This window comes from Eriocheir sinensis, chromosome 19 (assembly GCF_024679095.1).
Source record: "Eriocheir sinensis breed Jianghai 21 chromosome 19, ASM2467909v1, whole genome shotgun sequence".
NCBI classification, from domain to species: domain Eukaryota; kingdom Metazoa; phylum Arthropoda; class Malacostraca; order Decapoda; family Varunidae; genus Eriocheir; species Eriocheir sinensis.
Window position 1 is genome coordinate 4,136,431 of NC_066527.1, and position 25,000 is coordinate 4,161,430.

Below are 25,000 nucleotides of genomic sequence, written 5' to 3' on the forward strand. Positions count from 1 at the left end.
GTGATGGTGTTGGTGGTGATGGTGGTAGTAGTAGTAGTAGTAGTAGTAGTAGTAGTAGTTGCAGTAGTATTAGTAGTAGTAGTAGTAGCAGTAATAGTGGTGGTGGTGGTGGTAGTAGTAGTAGTAGTAATAGTACTAGTAGTAGTAGTAGTAATAGTAGTAGTAATAGTAGTAGTAGTAGTAGTAGTATTGTAGTGGTAGAATAGTAGTGACAGTTGTTGTTGTTGTTGTTGATTTTTTTGGTAGCAGTAATAGTAGCAATAATAATAATAATAATAATAATAATAATAATAATAATAATAATAATAATAATAATAATAATAATAATAATAATAATAATAATAATAATAATAATAATAATAATAATAATAATAATAATAATAACAACAACAACAACAACAACAACAATAACAATAACAATAAAACCACATCTCCGCCAACACTTACAGATTCATTAACGTTCTATTTCGCCAACGATGGAAAAAACGACAACAACACTAACACAACGAACATTACTCAAACATCGAAACATTACGACGCGCCTTTTTTCGATGCATGCAATAATTATGATGTCCAATTTTTTTGCATAAATTAGTCGGCTTCGTGGATTTCGCGGTTATTTTTTTTATATTATTATTTCATTTACTTATTGATCTGTTTATTATTAAGTTTATTTGTCGTTATATTTATCTATCTAATGTTATCTGTGTCTATTTTTTGTCTATTTTCTGTCTATTTGTCACCGTTTTTGTCTATTTTCTGTCTATTTGTCACCGTTTTTGTCTATTTTCTGTCTATTTGTCACCGTTTTTGTCTATTTTCTGTCTATTTGTCATCGTTTTTGTCTATTTTCTGTCTATTTGTCACCGTTTTTGTCTATTTTCTGTCTATTTGTCATCGTTTTTGTCTATTTTCTGTCTATTTGTCACCGTTTTTGTCTATTTTCTGTCTATTTGTCACCGTTTTTGTCTATTTTCTGTCTATTTGTCATCGTTTTTGTCTATTTTCTGTCTATTTGTCACCGTTTTTGTCTATTTTCTGTCTATTTGTCACCGTTTTTGTCTATTTTCTGTCTATTTGTCACCATTTTTGTCTATTTTCTGTCTATTTGTCACCATTTTTGTCTATTTTCTGTCTATTTTTCCGTTATTTATTCATTTTTTATCTGCTTATTTGCTTATCTATTTACTTATCACTGTTTATTTCTCTTTATTCAGTTCATCTATCTATTCATTATCTATTCATTTACTTTACGATCACATCATTAATCTATTTCTCTACGTATTCAGGCAATTTATCTATATTTATCTATTTTATCTATCTATCTATCTATCTTTATTGTTATTCAGTCATCTACTTTACTATCACATTATTTTTCCATTCTCAGTCTATTCGGTTCATCTATCTAACTATTTATCCCTTTATTTATCTACCTCTATTTATGAAGTTTATTTATCTATCTAGTTATCCCTTTATTTATCTATCTCCTTGAAGTTTATTTATCTATCTAGTTATCCCTTTATTTATCTATCTCCTTGAAGTTTATTTATCTATCTAGTTATCCCTTTATTTATCTATCTCCTTGAAGTTTACTTATCTATCTAGTTATCCCTTTATTTATCTATCTCCTTGAAGTTTACTTATCTATCTAGTTATCCCTTTATTTATCTATCTCAATGAAGTTTATTTATCTATCTATCTACTTATTATTATCTATTTCTTCAGTGTTGCAGTCCAGTGTTATCCGCGGCGCTGGTCTTCGGCGAGGCTCGGAGGGGCTTCCGTGCCTTTGTTCCAACGCTAAACAATCTCGAACTCAAGCAAAAGTAAGAAAAGGCAAGGATCAGGGGCGAGGGTTTTTCTCTTCCGGCTCAATCTCGCGTAGGGGAGCGAGGGAAAAACGCGTGACTATTGCCCGTGATATACGGATTCCGGCGTGAAGGGCGCGGATGTGGGTTAGGTTAGGTCGGTGTTTTCAGACGCTTCTACTCGTCAACTCTTCATAAAGGCCGACAGTGAGAGTGATTGCGTTCTCATGAGTGCGTTTTCACGTTCACGATACAGAAGCTTCATCGAATTACCACCAGGGCCACAAAACTACTTAACTCCTACGAACTCCTTGTCAAATGAGTGTTCTATTGTTAACCCTCCCCAAAGGCCGAAAATGAGATAGATTGCGTTCTCATGAGTGCGTTTTCACGTTCACGATACAGAACTTTCATCGAATTACCACCAGGGCCACAAAGCTACCTAACTCCTACGAACTCCTTGTCAAATGAGTGCGTTCTATTGTCAACTCTCCCCAAAGGCCGAAAATGAGATTGGTTGCGTTCTAATTAGTGTTTTTTCACGTTCACGGTACAGAAGCTTCATCGAATTACCACCAGGGCCACAAAACTACCTAACTCCTACGAACTCCTTGTCAAATGAGTGCGTTCTATTGTCAACTCTCCCCAAAGGCCGAAAATGAGATCGATCGCGTTTTAATGAGTTTTTTTTCACGTTCACGGTACAGAAGCTTTATCGAACTATCACCAGGGTAACAAAACTACCTTAGGAAATGCTCACAACTCCGACGAACTCCTTGTCATATACGTGTGCTTGCGGACCCGAAATGTTTAAGAATATGATATGAATCGCGTTCTTAATGAGTGTTTTTTTTTATTTTAGGTTCACGGTACATAAGCTTTTCATCGAACTATCACCAGGGTCACGAGACTACTTTAGGAAATGCTCACAACCCCTACGAACGCCTTGTCAAATGTGTGTGTGACTGGGGGGTCGAAATGTTAAAGAATATGAAATGGATGAGTGTTTTAATGTTAAGGGCACAGAAGCGTTATTAAACCATCACCAGGGTCACAAAACTACCCAAGGAATGCCCACAACTACTACGAATGCCTTGTGAAGTGTGCGTGCCTGGGGGTTGAAATGTTTAAGAATATGAAATGGATGAGTGTTTTTTCACGTTAAGGGCACAGAAGCTTCATTAAACCATCACCAGGGTCACAAAACTACCCATGGAAATGATCACAACTCCTACGAACGCCTTGTCAAATGTGTGTGTGTTAAGGAATATGGAATGGATGAGTATTTTTTCTAGTTAAGGGCAAAGAAGCTTCATTAAACCATCACCAGGGTCACAAAACTACCCAAGGAAATGCTCACAACTCCTACGAACGCCTTGTCAAGTATGCGTGCCTGGGGGTCGACATGTGTAAGACTATGGCCCTTCAACACGAATGCGAGAGGCGTGTATTTATTATAAGTAAGCCAATAAACTTGACATCCCTTCTTTTTCCGCGTACTGTTTGCCTCATCAGCTGTATAAACATGAATATTATTTGGACACGTCAGCAAACTCATTTCATGTCTCTATTACATTTCTTTCTCTGCACTGACACACAAATATTCCTGGACAGCTAAATCACAGCGAAGCAATATCACGCATGCATCCAAGTGGCTTAAAACACATGAATACGAAGGCAGATCCATTTTATTGTTTCTATCAAATTTCTTTCTACGCAGCGACACACAAATATTCCTGACAGTTAAATCACAGCGAAGCAATATCACACATGCATTCAAGTGGCTTAAAACACATGAATACGAAGGCAGATCCATTTCATTGTCTCTATTAAATTTCTTTCTACGCAGCGACACACAAATATTCCTGGACAGTAAAATCACAGCGAAGCAATATCACGCATCCGTCCAAGTGGCTTAAAACACATGAATACGAAGGCAGATCCATTTCATTGTTTCTATTAAATTTCTTTCTACGCAGCGACACACAAATATTCCTGGACAGTTAAATCACAAGGCAGCAATATCACACATGCATCCAAGTGGCTTACAACACATGAAAACGAAGGCAGATCCATTTCATTTTCTCTATTAAATTTCTTTCTACGCAGCGACACACAAATATTCCTGGACAGTAAAATCACAGCGAAGCAATATCACGCATCCGTCCAAGTGGCTTACAACACATGAATACGAAGGCAGATTCATCGTAATGTATTTTTCCTACTTCTTATATTCTTGAAACGTCATACATCTATTTTCAAGACGGTTAAAGGTCACAACAGAACATCGCTAACTCATCAAGGTGGCTTAAAGACCATGAAAGCGATAGCAGACTAACCTCACTGTGTCTAGCTGTTTCTCTTTGCGGTATCACACAACTATTTCAAAGACGGCTATAAGTCACAGCTAGAAAACATCATTAAAACTATGCATTTGAGCAGCGAGTAGCGGGCTTTTTCTTATTATTGTTTTTTTTTTTTTTTTGTGCCCTTGAGCTGTCTCCTTTGTTGTAAAAAAAAAAAAAAAAAGAAAATAAATAAAAAAATTCACGGCCGTTTACAGAATATGAACACGAACACGAAGACCTCAATGTCTATTTCTTATCTATAAGCCGTGTGCGTTCATTTTGGTTTACGATTTTTTTTGGTTAGCGAGCAAAAACACATACCAAATAAAGCTCGTAAACCGAGGTATGACTGTATTTTCATTAACTTTGTATAAATCACAACTAATTCCAAGACGGTTGAGCTACGAAGCAACAGCAAATTCGACTCAAGGTAGCTTATACGCGTGTTTGTGAGAGCGGGTATTTCACGGCAGCATCGAGGTAGCGAGCGTGTAGGTAAACAACTGATTAGCTCGTCTTCTTGGCTTACACTTCCGCTGGTTTGTGAGGGCAGGCTTTCACGGGCTTACGTCAGAATCAAGGTGGTAAACAGGTAGATAAACAGTTGATTAGTATGTCTCCTTCGCTTACATTACCGCTTGTTTCTGAGGGCAGGCTTTCACGGGGTCACAGCAGAATCAAGGTGGTACGCAGGTAGGTAAACGGGTGATCAGTACTGCTTGTTGGCGTGTTTCTGAGGCCAGGCTTTCACGGGGTCACAGCAGAATCCAGGTGGTAAGCAGGTAGGTAAACGGCTGAACAGTACTGCTTGTTGGCGTGTTTCTGAGGCCAGGCTTTCACGGGGTCACAGCAGAATCAAGGTACCGAGTTTGAAGGGGCAGTGCGTGGTCAGAAAGGCTCGCTGGCGGGTTGGTTCACGTTACTACCAAGCTAACGAGGACGTGTTGTGTGGTGTTGTGTTGTGGTGTTGTCTGTCCGATGAGCGTCCGTTTTCCTTGCTCCTGCGTGACAGCGTGTGGCGTTTGTGGCGTTTATCTCCCCCCCTGCCTGCCTGTTTGTGGTGGTGAGCGGCAGTTGTTTTTGTTTGCTTCGCCTCCCCGGCCGTGTGTGTGTGTTTGGAGTGATTGGTGTTTTTTTTTCTTCACTCGTAACTTTTATTTGGTTGTTTTCGTTGTGCGGAGGAAGACGAAGGGTTAGTTAGGGAGAAAGTTGAGAGTTGAGTATCAGCATGAAGCTCCTAAAAAGAAACCCGAAAAAAAAAATGCAATACTTTACTTTCCCTCCGAGGATAAAATAAATGAAGATCTTTACTTACTTTCCTACTGATAATTAAATAACTTCAGATCTTTACTTACTTGAAATAAAATAACTTCAGATCTTTACTTACCTCAAATAAAATAACTTCAGATTTTTACTTACTTGAAATAAAATAGCTTCAGATCTTTACTTACCTCAAATAAAATAACTTCAGATTTTTACTTACTTGAAATAAAATAACTTCAGATCTTTACTTACCTCAAATAAAATAACTTCAGATTTTTACTTACTTGAAATAAAATAACTTCAGATCTTTACTTACCTCAAATAAAATAACTTCAGATTTTTACTTACTTGAAATAAAATAACTTCACATCTTTACTTCAAATAAAATAACTCCACATCTTTACTTACTTTCCCACTGAGGATAAAATAACTTCAGATCTTTACTTACCAGGAGAATGTCGAGCGCTTATTGTCACGCGGCCGAGTCTGCAAGAAAAGGAAGAAACATGGAAAATAGATTAATTAAACTTTCCCTGGGAGTCAAAACTGTTGTCCCATCTTTACTTATCATGAAAATATATGGAACTAGAGACTCATATCTTTACTCATCATGAAAATATATCGAACCGGAGACTGTCATATCTTTACTCATCATGAAAATACATCGAACTGGAGACTGGGTGGATGGATGAGTCTGCAACGCTTAAGAAACGTGGATGAAGACATGGATTGCAGGGAGAAAAAAAAGATATATTGAAATACAAGAAAAACCGTTTTAAAAAATGTGTTGTAAAAGTTGACAGAGTGTAGGGAGAGAAAGATAGATTGATAGATAGAGTGATAGTGAGAGATGAGGAGGAGGAGGAGGAAACATGGAAACATGGAAACGCAGGCAACAGAAAGCCTATTGGCTCATTACGAGGTTGCCCGCTTTGGTGATTTAATCTGCTCGACAGCCTGGGGCCTGGGGAGCAGATGAAAGCACCTCGACATTGAGGAGTAGATGAAAGCACCTCGATATTGAGGAGCAGATGAAAGCAACTCAATATTCAGTTTACTCCCGACGCAGCGAAGTGACGGTCGATTCTATATTTGAAGGAGTTGATAGTATTCGCATTTACTACTTCTGAAGGAAGATTGTTCCAGTGACGGATGATTCGGTTTGAAAAGAAACTCCTTCCGATGTCTGTGTTACATCGCTTAGACTGAATGGGTAAACCGTTATTTCTAGTTCTTAGGTTGGTTTGCAATTCAAAGAAATTGGAGTAATCGACGTTATTGAATTTTTTCAGATACTTGAAGACTTGAATCATATCTCCTCGTAGGCGTCTTTTCTAATGTAAAGAGATTGAGTCGCTTGAGTCGTTCCTCGTACGGTTGAGCCCTTAAGGTTGGTATCATTTTCGTGGCGCGTCGCTGAATCCTTTCCAGTAAATCAATGTCCTTTCTGTAATTAGGAGACCAGAACTGTACTGCATACTCGAGGTGCGGTCTTACCATGGAATTATACAAGGATAGCATCACGTCTGGCGTTTTACACTGAAGTTCCTCGCTATGAACCCGAGCATAGTGTTGGCTTTGTTGTATGCTTTTACAGTGATTCGCGTGTTTCAGGTCACTGCTGATAGTGACTCAAGATCCTTTTCCTCCTGCATCGCTTGCAGAGGTCTCCCATTCATGATGTATGTGTGGTTACTATTTCTGGACCCAATGTGCATGACTTTGCATTTGTCAACATTAAAAGACATTTGCCATTTTTCCGACCATTCGATAATGTGATTGAGGTCTTTCTGAATGATTTCGCAGTCGGTCTTTGTGAGGGCCTTTCCACACACCTAATTGTCATCAGCAAATTTCGATATTGTGGATTTCAGTCCTGCTTCTATGTCGTTGATATATATGATGAAGAGAATGGGTCCCAGCACTGACCCTGAGGCACTCCACTAGTGACTGGAAGCCAATCGGAAGGCTGTCCGTTGAGTAGTACCGTTGTTTTCTGTCGGTGAGCCAATCTCTTATCCACGCGATCAGATTGGCTCCAATGCCCGCCGAGTGCAGTTTCTTAAGGAGTCTCTCGTGCGGTACTTTGTCGAAGGCTTTCTGAAAGTCCAGGTATATAACATCACTGGGGATGTGGGCATCCCAGTTCTTATATATACCTTGGAAGAAGTCTAATAAATTCGTTAGGCAGGAGCGCTTGTTTCTGAAGCCATGCTGGGTGTCGGAGATTACATTATTGTCTTCTAGAAACTTAACAAGTTTGTCTCTAATAATCTTTTCGAGTATTTTTCCTGCCACTGATGTCAAACTTATGGGCCTGTAGTTTAATGCAACGCTTTTGTCTCCTTTTTGAAAATTGGTGTTACGGTCGCCATCTTCCAGTCTTCCGGGACCTTTTTCCATTTAACAGACTGGTTGAATATGTTAGTGAGTGGCTGAAGTATTTGTTGTTTCAGCTCGTTTAAGACCCGCGGGGACAAACCGTCAGGTCCTGTTGACTTGGTCGGGTCGAGTTTATACAAATACTCTTTCACTTCTTGGTCGCATATTGAGTCAATTTTCAGGGGCGTGATTCTCGGCGGGTCAGGGTTCTCGGCATGGTTTCGATGTTTTCGACTGTGAATACGGATGCGAAGTTACTGTTGAGGATTCTGGCCATCTGTTTACTGTCCTGAGTTGCAGCTCCAGTCTCGTCTGTCAGGGGACCAATATTGGATTTTACTTTCTTTTTCGATCTGATGTATGTGAAGAATTTTTTTGAGTTTGTCTTGATGTCACGCGCTATTTGTTTTTCGTAGTTGCGTTTACTACTCCGAATAAGGGTGCGACAAGCTCTGAGGCTGTTGTGGTACTGAGAACGGGCTTCGGCCGTGTCATTCTCTTTCATTAGGTTATAATTCCTTTTTTTTTAAGTTTACCGCCCTTTTTATTTCACTGGTCATCCACGGTGGATCTACGGCACCATTTACTCGCCTGGGTTTCGTCGGCACTGTAGCCTTTTCTACTCCCAAAAGCTTATCTTTGAAGTTGTTCCACACGTTGTCGATTGTATTGTCGGTTAGGTGAAGTTGGTCCCAGGTCGCAGAGGGAAGCAGCTCACGGGCTAGGTTGAAATTTGTTTTTTTGTAGTCTGGTATCACTGACGGATTGTCTACGAGTTTGTGACTTATGTTGACATTGAAACGGATCGCAACCGTTAATTTTTTTACCAAATTCACAGTCGCGAATGAGGTCGGGGTCGCTTACTAATACCAGATCCAGCAGATTGTTTTCTCTTGTTGGTTGAGTTACAACTTGAGTGAGGAACGAATCCTCCACCATTTCTATAAGCCTGTTACCCACTTGATCTACAGTCAATTGTCCCCAGACAATGTTAGGGCAATTAAAGACCCCAATTATTATTGCTACTTTACTTTGTGTTAGAGAGTGAAGCTCTTCGTACAGGGCAGTGTCATCGGCTGCCTGTTGTTTTGGAGGCCTGTATACGGTCGCAAGTGTTAGTTTCTTATTATTCGCAGTTATTTCCACATAGACGGAGTCGTAATTCTCTGCGTCCTGTTTGTCTATATTTATGGCAGGGATCGTACTTTTAACGTAGCAAATTACTCATCCTCCTTTCTTCTGCATTCGATTTTTGGAAGTTTTCGTACCTGGAAATGACAGTTCAGATACTAGATGTGCAGAGTTGGCCCAAGTCTCTGTGATGGCTACCACATCTGGTTTCTCAGTTGCAATATACGCCCTAATTTCGTCCTTTTTGGGTAATAGACTGCGTGCATTTGTGTACAAAATGGAAAAAGGAGGAGGAGGAGGAGGAGGAGAAAGAGAGATAAAAGAGGGGAGGACAGGAGTACAGTTAGGGAACACTGCAGTATAGCAAAGAGGAAAGGAGGAAAAAGAAATCAGAGACATGATCTAATATTAAAAACTCAGAAATACCAGAAAAAAAAACTCGTGTGCTTCCGAATGAGATAGATAGGCAGATAGATAGAGAGAGGAAAGAGAAGAGAAAAAAAGAAAAGAAGAGAAAAGAAAAAAAGAATGAAATGATAGGAGGAAAAAAAGAAAAGAGAGAGAGAGAGAGAGAGAGAGAGAGAGAGAGAGAGAGAGAGAGAGAGAGAGAGAGAGAGAGAGAGAGAGAGAGAGAGAGAGAGAGAGAGAGAGAGAGAGAGAGAGAGAGAGAGAGAGAGAGAGAGAGAGAGAGAGAGAGAGAGAGAGAGAGAGAGAGAGAGAGAGAGAGAGAGAGAGAGAGAGAGAGAGGCAGCACGAAAGACAAGGTACAGAAGAGGGACGAAGGGAAGGGTAACATCAAGAGGGAATTCAATAAAAGTGTCTTGAAAACATACGAGACAGACGGAGGGGCAGAGGGCAGGGACGAGGGTGGACGGAAAGGGCACAGAACAGCAACGACAGGGAGGACAACAACAACAACAACAACGACAGCAACAACAACAACAACGACACCACCACCACCACCACCACCACCACCAGCAACAACAACAACACCAACATCAACAGCACCACCACCACCAACAACAACAACACCAACACAAACACCACCACCACCACCACCACCACCACCACCACCAACAACAACAACACCAACACCACCACCACCACCAACAACAGCAACAAGAACAACAACACCAACACCACCACCAACAACAGCAACGGCAACAACAACACCAACACCACCACCACCAACAGCAACAACAACAACAACAACACCACCAACAACAACACCACCACCACCAACAACAGCAACAACAACAACACCACCACCACCAACAACAACAACAGCAACAACAACAACAACACCACCACCACCACCACCAACAACAACAGCAACAACAACAACAACAACAACAACACCACCACCACCACCACCACCACCACCACCACCAGCAACAACAACAACAACACCACAACCACCACCACCACCACCATATGAAGAAGGACAAAATGCAATATATGTCTTAAAAATATGAAAAAAAAAGAAAGACAGGCAGAGAGGAGCAACAACGGGAAGAAGTGGAGCAGCGACATATCGAGACCGGACTCACTTAATCTAAACATCTTAAAAAATATATATGATAAAGAAAAGGGAGAGAGGAAGAGAGAGAGGAGGCAGGAAGAGGGACATACATGGAACAGTAAAACGAAAGAAAAGGAAAAAAAAAAAGAAAAAAAAATAGAGGAACATATCAGCAGACTCAATAAAATCTTAATGTGCTAAATATGATAAAAAAACCAAAAAAAAACCGATAGACAAAAAGTAAATAGGCAACAGGACATACACGATACAGTACAACAACAACAGCAAGGAGAACAACAACAAAAGAAAAAAAAAAAGAAAAAGAAAAAGAGAAACATATCAACAGACTGAATAAAATCTAAATGTGATAAATATGATAAAAAAAAACGAGACAAAAAGGAAATAAGCAACAGGGCATACACGATACAGTACAACAATTACAGCAAGGAAAACAACAGCAACAACAACAACATATCGAGACAAAACCCTGTAAATCTTCCTTAAAAATATGATAGAGAAGCAAGCAGAAAGATGGGAGGAAGGAGGACATACAATTTACAGTACAGCAAGAAAAGGAAAACAAGAACAACAACAGCAACAACAACAACAACAGGTCAACAAAGACAAGTCAAAATAAATCGAGATGTCTTCAAAATATAGGAAAGATAAGGTACAGACATGCAATAGGACAGACAAAGAAGAGTTCAGCAAAGCGACAGACGATGAAAACATATTAACAGAAATATGACCCAAGAAAAATAAATGCCTTCAAATCACTATAAAGAAAAAGAGAAAGGGAGGTAAAAGGAAGGGAGAGGCAGGGAGAAGGGATATAGAAGGAAGGGAGATGGGAGGGAGATGCATGAAGGAGGCAGGAAGAAGGGAGACAGAAGGGTAAAGGAAGGGAAGGAGGCAGGGAGAAAGAAGGCATAAGGGAGGAAGGAATGAAGGGAAGGAGGGAGAAGGGAGGGAGATGCATGAAGGGAGGCAGCAAGAAGGGAGACAGAAGGGTAAAGGAAGGGAGGGAGGCAGGGAGAAAGAAAGCAGAGGGAAGGAAGGTATCGAGGGAGGCAGGGAAAAGGGAGGAAGAAATGAAGGGAGGCAGGGAGAAAGAAGGCAGAAGAAAGGAAGGGAGGAGGGGAGAAGGGAGGAAGAAATTAAGGAAGACAGGGAGAAGGGGGGACAGAAGAGAGGAAGGGAGGAAGGGAGAAGGGAGAAAGAAGAGAGGAAAAAGGAAGAAATGAACGAATAGAAAAGGGAGACAAGAAGGGAGAAAAAAGGCATAAGGGAGACAGGTCATACAAGATTAAAAGCAGAGAGGGGAAGAAAAACACATCAAAAGAGACAAAACTCAAGAAAACAAACAGATCTTCGAATTAAAAAAACTATCAGAGGAAGGCGAGGAGAATGACGTTAGAGGTTAGACAAGGCTCAGTGCAGAGAGAGAGAGGGAGGAGGAGGAAAACACATCAAAGGCAACATGACTGAAGATAACGAAACATGTGTGTGTAAAATATAATAAAGAAAGGGATAGAGAAAGAGGAGAGAGACATAGAGGAAGGAAAGAAAGAAGGAAGGAAGAGGTCAAAAGAAGGATTAGCACAGAGTGAGATACGAAGAAAAATGTGAAGAGAACAAGATTGAAGAAAAGGAAACATGTGTGTGTAAAATATAATAAAGAAAGGGATAGAGAAAGAGGAGAGAGACATAGAGGAAGGAAAGAAAGAAGCAAGGAAAAGGTCAAAAGAAAGATTAGCACAGAGTGAAATACGAAGAAAAATGTGAAGAGAAGAAGATTGAAAACGAAACATGTCTACAAATATAAAAGAGAAAGAGGGATAGAGAAGGAAGAGATACATACAGGAACGAAAGAAAGAAGCAAGGAAGAGCTCAGACAAGGATTAGTACACAGAGAGAGACGAAGAAAAACAAGATTCAAGAAAACGAAATAAATCTTTAATAAATGACAGAAAAATAGACAGGCAAGGAGAGAGACAGGCAAAGAGGAAGGAAGAGACAGGGAGAAGGATAGACAGACAAAGAGGAATGCAAAGAATGACGAAGATAAACACAGAAAGAGAGAATTAAAGAAAGCGAAATAAATCTTTGAAATGTGATAGAAAAATAAAAAAAGGCAGGAAGGAGAATAGGAGTAGGAGGAAGAATAATATGGAGAAAAAGACAATATAGGAAGAACATGGAGGAGGAGGAGAAGATAGCAATAGAAAAAATAGGAAGAGATGAAAACAAAGGAAGGAAAAGGAGATGAGAATGGAAGTAAGAGACGAAGAATATGGAGAAAAAGACAATATAGGAAGAACATGGAGGAGGAAGAGAAGATAGCAATAGAAGAAATAGGAAGAGATGAAAACAAAGGAAGGAAAAGGAGAAGAATATGAAGAAAAAGAAGGTATAGGAAAAACATGGAAGTGGAAGGAGGAAGAAGGATAAATTGGCCAAACTAAATACATAGAGTGACAAAGGAAAAACATATAAAGAGAGAATTGAAGAAAACGAAATGTAGCGCTTCAAAATGTGTGTGTGTGCGCGCTTGAGAAGGTGCTCCGTGCTTCATCCTTGGGCGCGCTAATGATAAGGTTTGGACTCTGGACGCAGGGAAAATGTTATGTGACGAAGTGGCGGGTGTTTGGGTGGCCCACTCCGGCACACACACTCCAGGACGGGGATGAAAAATAAGAAGAAAAAAGTGCTTAATTAAATATATATAAAGTTCATTTCTAGGTTCATTCCGACACACACACGCACACGCACGCACGCACGCACACGGTCCCCTCCCCCCTCCCCTCCCCTCCACAGAGTTACGTAGTTGATTAATTTGACTGAAAATATACTAACTTACATGAAAAGGAAGAAAAAAGCATATTTGAAATTTTTATCAACATACCAAAAAAGTTACGTGAAAAAATCGTCTCTGATACATGATGAAAATATATAAACAGAAGAAAACTTGCTTGAAACACGTAGATAAGAAAGTACCAGTTAACAACAACAAAAAAACAACAATACCAAATAAAACTAACACAACCTCCACGAAAGCCTTGTCAAACGTGGGTGTGTAAGCAGATGAAATATCTAAAAATATGGGTCTTAATCAACCTGAGAGTGTCTCCCGTATGTAGTTTTCGGGGAGGGGTAAGAGGAAGGGGGGGGGAGAGGGATGGGAGAGTGAGGGGGCGCGAGGAAATGAGAGGGGAGACGGGGAGACACGAGAGAAAGGAAGGAGAGGGATAGATAAGGTAAGGGGATGAAAGGGAGGACGGTAGGGAGAAAAAGGGAGAGAAGGGAAAGAAAGGAAACAGATGGAGAGGGAGGTAGGGAAGACGTAAGCAAAGGTAAGGAAAGGATGGTTGGAAGGAGAGGAAGGGAAGGGGAGGGGAGGGTTGGAACGAGAGAAAGGGAAGGAAGGAGAATGGTAAGGAAGATAGAGAAAAGGTGGGAAGATGGGAAGGAAAGGGAAGGGAAGGGATGGGTAGGGAACGAAGGGTAAGGGAAGGAAAAGGAAAGGAAGGAAAGAGAACGTAGGAAGGGGTGAGGAAAGAGAGAAAGATGAGAAGGAAAGAATGGGAAGAGAAGAAGGTACGGGAAGAAGGAAAAGGAGAGGAGTGAAGTAAGAAGAGAGAGAGAGAGAGAGAGAGAGAGAGAGAGAGAGAGAGAGAGAGAGAGAGAGAGAGAGAGAGAGAGAGAGAGAGAGAGAGAGAGAGAGAGAGAGCGAGAGAGAGAGAGAGAGAGAGAGAGAGAGAGAGAGAGAGAGAGAGAGAGAGAGAGAGAGAGAGAGAGAGAGAGAGAGAGATAGAGAGAGAGAGACAGAGATAGAGAGATAGAGAGAGAGAGAGAGAGAGAGAGAGAGAGAGAGAGAGAGAGAGAGAGAGAGAGAGAGAGAGAGAGAAGGAAAGGAAAGAGGAGAGGAAGTTGATCATGAACACACACACACACACACACACACACACACACACACACACACACACATAGAGGGTAATTGATTTGTTTGTATACTTCTTTTTCTTTTTGTTTGTTTATGTGCGTGTGTTCGTTCGTCTGTTTGTTTGCGCTGCCTTCCCCTCTCCTTCGAAGACGTGTGTGTGATTTCATTCTTTTTATTGTTATTTTTAATTTTATTTGTTATTTATTTTTTCACTTATCTCAGTTTTATTAATTTGTGTTTCTCTTTCCTGTTTTTTTTATTTCTTTTTCGTGTACGTCTTTATTTTCTCTCATTATTCTCCACTTTCTCTTTTTTCCACTTTTATCTAATACATTTTATTTTTATTTTTCCGAGTTTTATTTTTGGTTTGTGTTTCCTTTTCCTATTTTTTGTATTCATTTTCCTTGACTTCTTTACTTTCTCTCATTATTCTCTACTCCCATTTCCTACTCTCTTTCCCTTCCCTTTACTGCCCTTTCCATTCCTTTCTCTCCCTTCCCTTCCTTCCTTACCCTTTCCTTTCATTCCTTACCATCCTTTCACTGCCCTTTCCTTACCTTACCTTCCCTTCCCTATCCTTTCTTTCCTTCCCGTCCCTTCCTGCCAAGCTAGGTTACAGTGGGGTACAGAACATACACACATTCATTAAGATCAACTTTAACAACAACAACAACAACAACAAAAACAACAATAACCAAACATTGACATGACCCTCCCTTTCACGTTAAGTCCACACAGTACATATCACTCCCGAAAAATATTACCTGTCCCTCTCTCTCTCTCTGTAATTGTAGGTAAAAAGTCAGAGCGGGGAAAAAATAGGACAAAAACGAACTGCGAGGGAGAGAATGTGGGAGGTGGCACGTGTCAGAGAAAGAGAGAGAGAGAGAGAGAGAGAGAGAGAGAGAGAGAGAGAGAGAGAGAGAGAGAGAGAGAGAGAGAGAGAGAGAGAGAGAGAGAGAGAGAGAGAGAGAGAGAGAGAGAGAGAGAGAGAGAGAGAGAGAGAGAGAGAGAGAGAGAGAGAGAGAGAGAGAGAGAGAGAGAGAGAGAGAGAGAGAGAGACAGAGACACACACACACACACACACACACACACACACACACACACACACACAACACACACACACACACACACACTCCCCCCCTCTCCCTCCCTATACACCTATTCACCTATATAAACATTGCACAAACACTTTTTTCTCTTCCGCCTTTGCTTCTTTCCGCCTCGTCTCTTTGTCTCTTCAGGACGCGACGGGAATGAAACACGTCGGCGGGAGGTTCCTTTCGGCCTGACAGAGCACATGCGGCGTATTGGTGGCTTGGGTGGCTTGGTGGTTGGTTGATGTGGTTTTCTGACGTCTTGGTGGTAGATTTTTGGTGGTTGCTTGCTGTAGGCTTGCTTGTGGCTTGAATGTCGGTTGGTTTTGGCTTGCTCATGGCTTGCTTGTAGGTTGCTCCTTGGTTGCTTGTGGCTTGCTAATTTGCTTGTGGTTTGCTGTGGCTTGTTGGTGGGTCGTTCATGCGTTGCTGTGGTTTGCTCGTGCTTGGTCGTGGCTTGCTGAGGACTTGGTGATGGCTTGCTGTAAGAGTAGGTTGATGGCGGGTTGCTCATGACTCGCTTGTGGATTGCTTATAGCTTGCTCGAGACTTGCTGGTGAACTTGACTTGTGGGTTGTTGTAGAGGTGATGGCAGCCTGGTCGTGGTTGGTGGTGGCTTGTTGAAGGGTTGATGGAGGGTTGCTCATGACTCGCTTGTGGATTGCTCATAACTTGCTCGAGACTTGCTGGTGAACTTGACTTGTGGGTTGATGTAGAGGTGATGGCAGCTTGCTCGTGGGTTGGTGGTGGGTTATTGAAGGGCTGAAGGTGGGTTACTGATGGCTTACTAGTGGGTTGATAGCGGCTTTCCCTTGGCTTGCTTGCGGATTGCTGGTGTATTGTAACTTTTGTGTGAGTGTGAGGCGGAAAACGCAGCGCACCTCCACCTGATATTGGCGTGTGTCTGTCGTGTGGATTACCCTCAGCGGGACAGCATCGAGGGGAAGGCGGGATGAAGGGAAAAAATGGGCGGAAAGGGAAGGAGACTGTGAAGGGAGGGGACGGATGAAGGGATGTGAGGGAAAGTAAGGGAAGGGAAGGACGGAAGGAGGGATGCGAGGGAAAGGAAGGGAAAGGAAGGAAGACAAATATGAAATCAAGGGGGGGAAAGGAAGGGAAAAAAGGGCGGAAAGGGGAGGAGGCTGGGAAGGGAGGGACGAAGGGAGGGATGCGAGGGAAAGGAAGGGAAGGGAAGGAAGATAAGAGAGAGGAAAAGGAAGGGAGTGAGGGAGGGAGCGTGGGAAGTAAGGTAAAGGAAGAGAGGAAAAGAAAGGCAGAAAATGAAAGGAATTGAGGGAAAGGAAGGTAGAAAAAAGAAGGGAGAAAATGAAAAATGAAGAGAGAGAGAGAGAGAGAGAGAGAGAGAGAGAGAGAGAGAGAGAGAGAGAGAGAGAGAGAGAGAGAGAGAGAGAGAGAGAGAGAGAGAGAGAGAGAGAGAGAGAGAGAGAGAGAGAGAGAGAGAGAGAGAGAGAGAGAGAGAGAGAGAGAGAGAGAGAGAGAGAGAGAGAGAGAGAAAGCAGAAGAGGGAACATGAAAGGGGAAGGAAAGGAAGAGAGGGACAGAAAGACAGATACGAAAAAATGAAACGGAGAGAAAAGAAGGAAGAAAAGGAAACATAACAAAGGGAGAAAAAAAGGGAGAATAAATGATAGAAAGGGAAGGAAAGGGAGTGACAAAAGTGAAGGAAAAAAGGGAGGGAGAGAAAATAAGGTAGAAAAGGAAACATAACAAAGGGAGGAAAAAAAGGGAGAATAAATGATAGAAAGGGAAGGAGAGGGAGTGAGAAAAGGGAAGAAAAAAAGGGAGGAGGGAGAGAAAAGGTAGAATAGGAAACATATCAAAGGGAGGGAAAAAAGGGAGAATAAATATGATAGGAAGGGAAGGAAAGGGAGTGAGAAAAGGGAAGAAAAAAGGGAAGGAAAAAAGGGAGGAGGGAGAGAAAAAAAGGAAGAAAAGGAAACAACAAAGGGAGAAAAAAAGGGAGAATAAATATGATAGAAAGGGAAGAAAAGGGAGTGAGAAAAGGGAAGAAAAAAAGGGAGGAGGGAGAGAAAAGGTAGAATAGGCAACATAACAAAGGGAGGAAAAAAAGGGAAAATAAATATGATAGAAAGGGAAGGAAAAAAAGGGAAGGAAAAAAGGGAGGAAGGAAAGAAAAGGTAGAATTGGCAACATAACGAAGGGAGGAAAAAAAAGGGAGAATAAATGATAGAAAGGGAAGGAGAGGGAGTGAGAAAAGGGAAGAAAAAAGGGAGGAGGGAGAGAAAAGAAGATAGGAATCATAACAGAGGGAAAAATGGAGAATAAATGATAGAAAGGGAAGAAAAGGAAGTGAGAAAAGGGAAGAAAAAAGGGAAGGAAAAAAGGGAGGAGGGAGAGAAAAGAAGATAGGAAACATAAGAGGGAAAAAATGGAGAATAAATATGAAAAGGGAAGAAAAAGGGAAGGAAGAAAAAGGATGGAAGAATATGGGAAGAGACAATTAAATGAAAAGAAATACAGGAAGGATTTAAGAGGAGGTAAACGAAGAAGGGAGAAGCAAGGAAGGAAGAAGAGAAAAGATAGAAAAATAAAGATGGAGATAGGAGAGTCTTTGTGTGTGTGTGTGTGTGTGTGTGTGTGTGTGTCCCAAGTGGCTGCGACATCTACTATACATTTCAGCGGCAGACAAACGCTGTTTTTCGCAAATATCTCCTAAACGAATCTATGGATCAGTATGATATTTCAGCACACTACCTATAATACCCGGACCTAATTTATGGCTAACCTACCACATTACTATATGTCTTATGTGACGAGTTTACTTGTGAAAAATAACACAAACCCGACGAGTCATGTTGACGCATTCGAATTGTTCCCCTGCAGCACCCCCTCCCCCCTATTCCCTAGCAGCCAACCACCTCCCCTTTCTGCTTCTCGTTATCCCCTTTCTCCCCCTAACTTTCTCGCCCCCTCACTCAGGTGTCCCTCCCTATTTCTCCCATCACTGTATTATATATTAGAATGTTATGTACGTGTATATGTATAGATAGTATGATTATTAACTAAGAGCATGGTACAGTTCCATGGAGGCAAGACGTATTTCACGTTGATAATTACTGTACAACAGCCTCGGGCTGGGGAAGGGGGATGGTGTGAGTAGGGGGGTGAAGAGGGCAACCAGGAGGGGGATACTGCGATATTGAGTAGGGAAGGAGTGGTCTTGGTTGTTCTGGGCGTTGGTGGAGGGTGTCCGATTCTGTTTAACACCTTAGATATGATGACTGGATTAGGCTTAATATCACCCTAACATAACACATATTGCAACATGGTATGCAAGCCATAAATTAGGTCCGGGTGTTAAAGGCAGTGTGTTGAAGTATCATACTGATCCAATGATTCGTTTAGGAGATATTTGCAAAAAACAGCGTTTGTCCGCCGCTGAAATGTATAGTAGGCCTTCTTTAATCCAGCGTCCTAGGCTGTAGCGGCTTAGTCTGGAGGGAGAAGAGGAGGAGAGGGGAGGAGGAGGAGGGGGGAAAGGAGGAGAGAGGAGAGGAGGAGGAGGAGGAGGAGGAGGAGGAGGAGGAGGGGAGGGGGGAGTGAGGAGGAGGGAGAGTTCTATAAAGAATGTATATAGCCTGAGCGAAACGAGGGGAGGGAAGGAGGCGAGGGGGGAGAGAGAGGGGAGAGGAGAGATGGGGGGAGGGGGGAGGAAGGAGCGGAGGGGTGGTATCAAGATAATGTAGTGTTGCCTCCTCTATGTTCCTTTACTTATCCTTTACTTCACGCTCATAACCTATAGTGAAATCACACTCCTTTAACCTTAGACTTCAGTACTATATCCCGTTCACGCTACCTTGGCGAATAAGTACCGCCTCCTTCCCTCAAACAAGTGCATCTCAATGGCTAATTATCCATAAGCAGGCCACGCCCTCTCTTCAATCCTGGTAACAATTGTTCGGAAGATGCTGGGAAAGGTTGAATCTTATTGGTGGATGGTGGGAGGTTTTTTTTTTACATGTGGCCTATAGCGCCGGTAAACACTGGGGCCTGATGGACGGCCCGAGCCCGTAATGGCGCAGGCAATTGTTTATAGTTGCGCCATTATTCACTTGCGCTGTACAGCTTCTTCTAGAGTCCGGGTTGATAGGTGGTCTTCAGGACAGCATGTGGGTAGTCTTAGGCCGCTCGGCAGTGACTGAAAAAGCCCAGGTGGTTAGCGGCGGATTCGAACCCGCATCATGAACAACACGCGGAATGCGGGACCGGCACGCTAACCACTCAGCCACCGCCTCCCCAAATTTAATCTTAATGGTGGATAATGGGAAAGGTTGAATCTTATTGGTGAATGCTGGGAAAAGTTGAATATTATTGGAGGATGCTGGGAAAGGCTGAATCGCATTGGTGGAAGCTGGGATGGCGTGGGCGGGACTTATATTTGTAGTTACAGTAAATACTAAAGTTTAAATTGCAAAGGATTCACAGACGTCAATTTTGTCGATGAGTTCCGCAGAGAAAGATGATCACACACACACACACACACACACACACACACACACACACACACACACACACACCCTTCCTTCCCCCTGCTCCCCCCTCACACACTTACCCCTCCCCCCCACACACGTATTCCCCCTTCCTTCCCCCACTCCCCCCACACCCATTTCCCCCAACCCCATACACATATTACTCCCCTCCTTCTCCCTACTCCTCCCCCATCCTTCCCACACTCACTGCGGACTCAGGTTTTGGAGGAGACGGTTCGGAACGTAACCTGACGTCCAATGATAACTTTCCACAAATATTACACATCCTTTCCGCGTGTCGAAATGCTGCTGACCGGGGGAGAGGCGTGCGTCGAGCGTGAAATTGTGACCCGGGGGAAGGACGGAAGGAGAGGACCGAGAGGAGACGGTGCCGGCGTGGTCCATCTTCCTCCGTCTTGGTCCATCTTGCTCCGGTCTTATTTGGTGTTTGCTTAGAAAAGGTGGCTTGGTCCATCTTGTTTTCCTTATCTTGATGGGGGGGGGGGGTGTTGTTCCATCTTGCTCTGTGCTCGCCTTAATGGGGTTGGCTTGATCCATCTTGCCTGCTGTTTGGCTGGACGGGGTTACGGGGTTGGCTTAGTTCATCTTGTTTGCTGTTTGCTTGGACTTGAAGACTCCAAAATATTGCAGTATATGTTGTTAGCTTAATGATGCGATTTGATATGACGAGACCTTCCAGTACTGGGAAAAGTTCAAGTATTGGCCAAAGAAAGTGCACTACGAGACGGATTGAGAAGATAATGGAAAGGGGGTAATTAAAGTGGGTCTGGGACAACTGGCCGCGGGAAACTGGCCGCGGGAAACTGGCCGCGGGAAACTGGCCGCGGGAAACTGGCCGCCAAATTTAGCAGTAGACTAGTCGCCACGGGCAACTCGCCGCCATATGGAACTTTTTGTTGTCGGTAGATAAAATTGTGTTTAATAAAACAAGAGGGTTAAAATTTATTTATGGAGTGCTTGGTTGGAATAAAGAAATACAAGATACTTATGCAAAAATGCTAAAATTTCAAAACTACTTTATTAAGTAACAGAAAAAAAATATAAGATGCAACTGCAAAACTCTATGAAAAGTTATGGGAAAGTCCCCCAAGATATTCAACATAATTACTACCCTCAAATTCACTGACAATTGCTTTAATTCTTTCATCTATCTACTTGTCTTATTTCTTCAACTTGACAGGTGGATCTTGCCCTGCGATCAGCTGCTCGGAGCACAGGTCTCTTCCACGTTGGACTTTTTTCAAACCATCAATAAATTTCCAAACAGTAGGATGTTGCATTCCAAGTTCATTTTGCAGCCTTCCATGAGCAGCTTCTGCGTGACTGTTTGTCCTGTCTTCGTCATTAAGGAGAGTTCATAAACGTTCCACATTTCCTGTGGAAAAAGTGGAACACGTCTGACATTACTTCTTTGTTTCTTCTGTCAACATAATTGTCCTCAAATCAACCATGAAGCACTTGAAGTTCTTCAGGCAGCTCATCAGCGAGATTTTCAAATGATTCAGTCATACATACTGTGGGAACAAATGCCAGGGCCAGGGTTTGTTTCCCTTCATTCCTGCCGCCCCCAACACACAGTCGTTTCCATCACAACTGTCACAGAGCTATCTCAGAATAATTATCGAGGTCACCTCCCGATTTTTTTATAAAAATAAAAATGCGGGTTAACGGAATACGTGAATGGGTCCTTTTAGGGTTGCCAAATAGAATACTGATTAAAAGTTAAGAGAGTCGCATCGTATGAACCCGACCTGAGTCAGTCATCAAGAGATTCGTGTCTTATTAACACAATCACAGATGTGTCCGCCTCGGTCAGTTGCCCGCGGCCAGTTTGCCCGCGGGCGAGGTGGCCGCGGCTTGTTGTCCCAGTCCCAATTAAAGTATAGGGCCGGGCAACAGATAGAGGAAAGCGAAAGAAAAAGATAAATAGAAAAGGGAAAGGAGGTAAGATAAAGAAACAGGGAAGCAGAGGAAAAAAGCGAGAAAAAGAAGAGTGGAGAAATGAAAACGATCAGAAATATAAATGGGAAAGAGGAGGAAAGTAAAGGAACAGACAGCAGAAGAAAACAGAATATAAAGGGAAAGGAGGCAAGATAAAGAAACAGGGAAGCAGAGGGGAAAAAAGCGAGAAAAAAGAAGAGTGGAGAAATGAAAACGATCGGAAATATAAATGAGAAAGTGGAGGAAAGTAAAGGAAGAGAACAGAATATGATAGACAATAGAAAAAAAAGGAAATGGGTCAAGAAAAAGAACAGGGTAGCATGTGAAGGAAAGAAGAAAAGAAGTCGAGGTAAGAATAGCGGGTAAGAGAAGGAACAAGGAAGTAGAAGAAAAGAAGAAAAGAAAACGGGAGGGTAAGAGAAGGAACAAGGAAGCAGAAGAAAAGAAGAAAAGAAAACGGGAGGGTAAGAGAACCAACAAGGAAGCAGAAGAAAAGAAGAAAAGAAAACGGGAGGGTAAGAGAAGGAACAAGGAAGCAGAAGAAAAGAAGAAAAGAAAACGGGAGGGTAAGAGAAGGAACAAGGAAGCAGAAGAAAAGAAGAAAAGAAAACGGGAGGGTAAGAGAAGCAACAAGGAAGCAGAAGAAAAGAAGAAAAGAAAACGGGAGGGTAAGAGAAGGAACAAGGAAGCAGAAGAAAAGAAGAAAAGAAAACGGGAGGGTAAGAGAAGGAACAAGGAAGCAGAAGAAAAGAAGAAAAGAAAACGGGAGGGTAAGAGAAGGAACAAGGAAGGAGAAGAAAAGAAGAAAAGAAAACGGGAGGGTAAGAGAATGAACAAGGAAGCAGAAGAAAAGAAGAAGAAAAGAAAACAAGACGCCGGTTCATTCCATCTTCCTTCCTCTTCACCCAACTCATGAGCGCAAAAAAGAAACCAAAAACAACAAGGAAACAACGCCCCCCAACAGACCTTCGAAGCGGATGAATAGGTAACGAAGCTGCCAGGTCCCGCGCGGCATCTGGCGGCTATTTATTATTCACCGAGAAGTCGTTTAGGCGTTCAGAGTCGCAATGTTAGGTAGATTTTTTATTTACACTGAATGAAGACTTGATGATGCCTGGTAGCGGGGGGAGAGAGGGATGAGGGAGGGAAGGAAGGGGGGGAATAAAGAGAGGAATGAATGGATGGAGGGAGGAATTGAAGGAGGGAGGGGAGAAGGGAGGGATCGAGAGAAGGGAAAAAAAAGGAGAAAGAGGGAGAGAAAAAGGGAGAGAGAAAAAAGGAGGGAGGGAAGAAGGGAGGGATCGAGAGAGGTGAAAGAAGAAAAAGAGAAAGGGGGAAGGAGAAAGAGGGAGAGAAAAAAAGGAGGGAGGGAAGTAGGGAGCGAACGAGAGAGGGAAAAAAGGGAAGGAGAAAGGGGGGAAGGAGAAAGAGAGGGAGAGGAGGGAGAGAAAAAGGGAGAGAAAAAAAGGAGGGAGGGAAGTAGGGAGGGATCGAGAGCAGTGAAAAAAGAAAAGGAGAAAGGGGAAGGAGAGGGAGAGAAAAAGGGAGAGAAAAAAAGGAGGGAGGGAAGTAGGGAGGGATCGAGAGAAGGGAAAAAAGAAAAGGAGAAAGGGGGGAAGGAGAAAGAGGGAGAGAAAAAGGGAGAGAAAAAAAGGAGGGAGGGAAGTAGGGAGGGATCGAGAGAAGGGAAAAAAGAAAAGGAGAAAGGGGGGAAGGAGAAAGAGGGAGAGAAAAAGGGAGAGAAAAAAAGAGGGAGGGAATGAGAGAGGGGAAAATAGAAAAGGAGAAAGGGGGGAAGGAGAGATAGGGAGAGAAAAAGGGAGAGAGGAAAAAAGGAGGGAGGGAAGTAGTGAGTGAACTAGAGAGGGAAAAAAGGGAAGGAGAAAGGGGAAGGAGAAAGAGAGGGAGAGAAAAAGGGAGAGAAAAAACGGAGGGTTAGGCATGTAGATGGATTAAGAGGAAGAAAAAAGGAATGGAAAGAGAAAGAATAAAGGGAGAAGAGAAAGGAAGAGAGGATAAACCAAGGAAGGATAAACGGATAGATGGATTAAGGGAGAGAAAGGAAGGAAGGAAGGGAAAGGAGGGAAGAATAAAGGGATGGAGAGAGAGAGAGAGAGAGAGAGAGAGAGAGAGAGAGAGAGAGAGAGAGAGAGAGAGAGAGAGAGAGAGAGAGAGAGAGAGAGAGAGAGAGAGAGAGAGAGAGAGAGAGAGAGAGAGAGAGAGAGAGAGAGAGAGAGAGAGAGAGAGAGAGAGAGAGAGAGAGAGAGAGACGGAAGAAGGAGAGGAGATTATCTGGGCGAAGGAAGATCAGAAACGTGTGTGTGTGTGTGTGTGTGTGTGTGTGTGTGTGTGTGTTTGGTATAGTGTAGAAAGGTTAACTGTTACTACCCATCCCCTCTACCTCCCCCCCTCCCCCCCTCACCAATTACAACCTCACAGAACCAAACACAAACCTTAAAACACACACACACATACACACACGCAATAGTCCGCCCCAGTCTTGTTCGGCCACTTTTCATCCCCTTTGGAAACTCGCCCTGATGCTGCTGATACTGCTTCCGGCATTAAATAACAACAAAAAAAGAAGATAAAAACACACACACACACACACAAACGCGCATCCGGTAATACACGAGGAGCTAAGCGAAACAGGATAAAAACACGTCCCGGAGAGCCTGCGAGTTCCAAGCTTCTTGAGGTAGTAATGTGGAAAACTTCGCGAGAGAGGAAGTTGAGAAGAGAATTTGAGGAGTCGAGTTCATCGGATCGTTCGTGAGTTAGCTGGCTGGGTGAGTTCTCTTTTACGGAGCAGAGGGAGGTAAGAAGGGAAGGAAGGAAGGAAAGAGAGATGGAAGAAGGGAGGGAAGGGGGGATTAAAAGGGGAAGGGAAGAAGGGAAGGAAGGAGAATGAGGAAAAGAAGAAAGAGAAAGGGAGGGAAGGTGGAAATAAAGGGGAGATTGAAGAGGGAAAGAAGAAAGGAGGGAAAGAGAGAGAAAAAGGGAAGGAGAATGGGAGAAGCGGGAGGAAAGAGG

At 42.6% G+C, this 25,000-nt stretch overlaps 1 protein-coding gene across 1 annotated transcript in view; it reads right to left on the reverse strand.

Annotated features, from left to right (window-relative positions):
- Positions 1 to 25,000, reverse strand: part of LOC127000573 (hemicentin-2-like) — a 191,682-nt gene that overhangs the window by 139,970 nt on the left and 26,712 nt on the right. Inside the window, exon 2 of the mRNA XM_050864400.1 lies at positions 5,868 to 5,905. The gene's annotated coding sequence lies outside the window, so the exon portion shown is untranslated. The remainder of the gene's footprint in view (positions 1 to 5,867; positions 5,906 to 25,000) is intronic.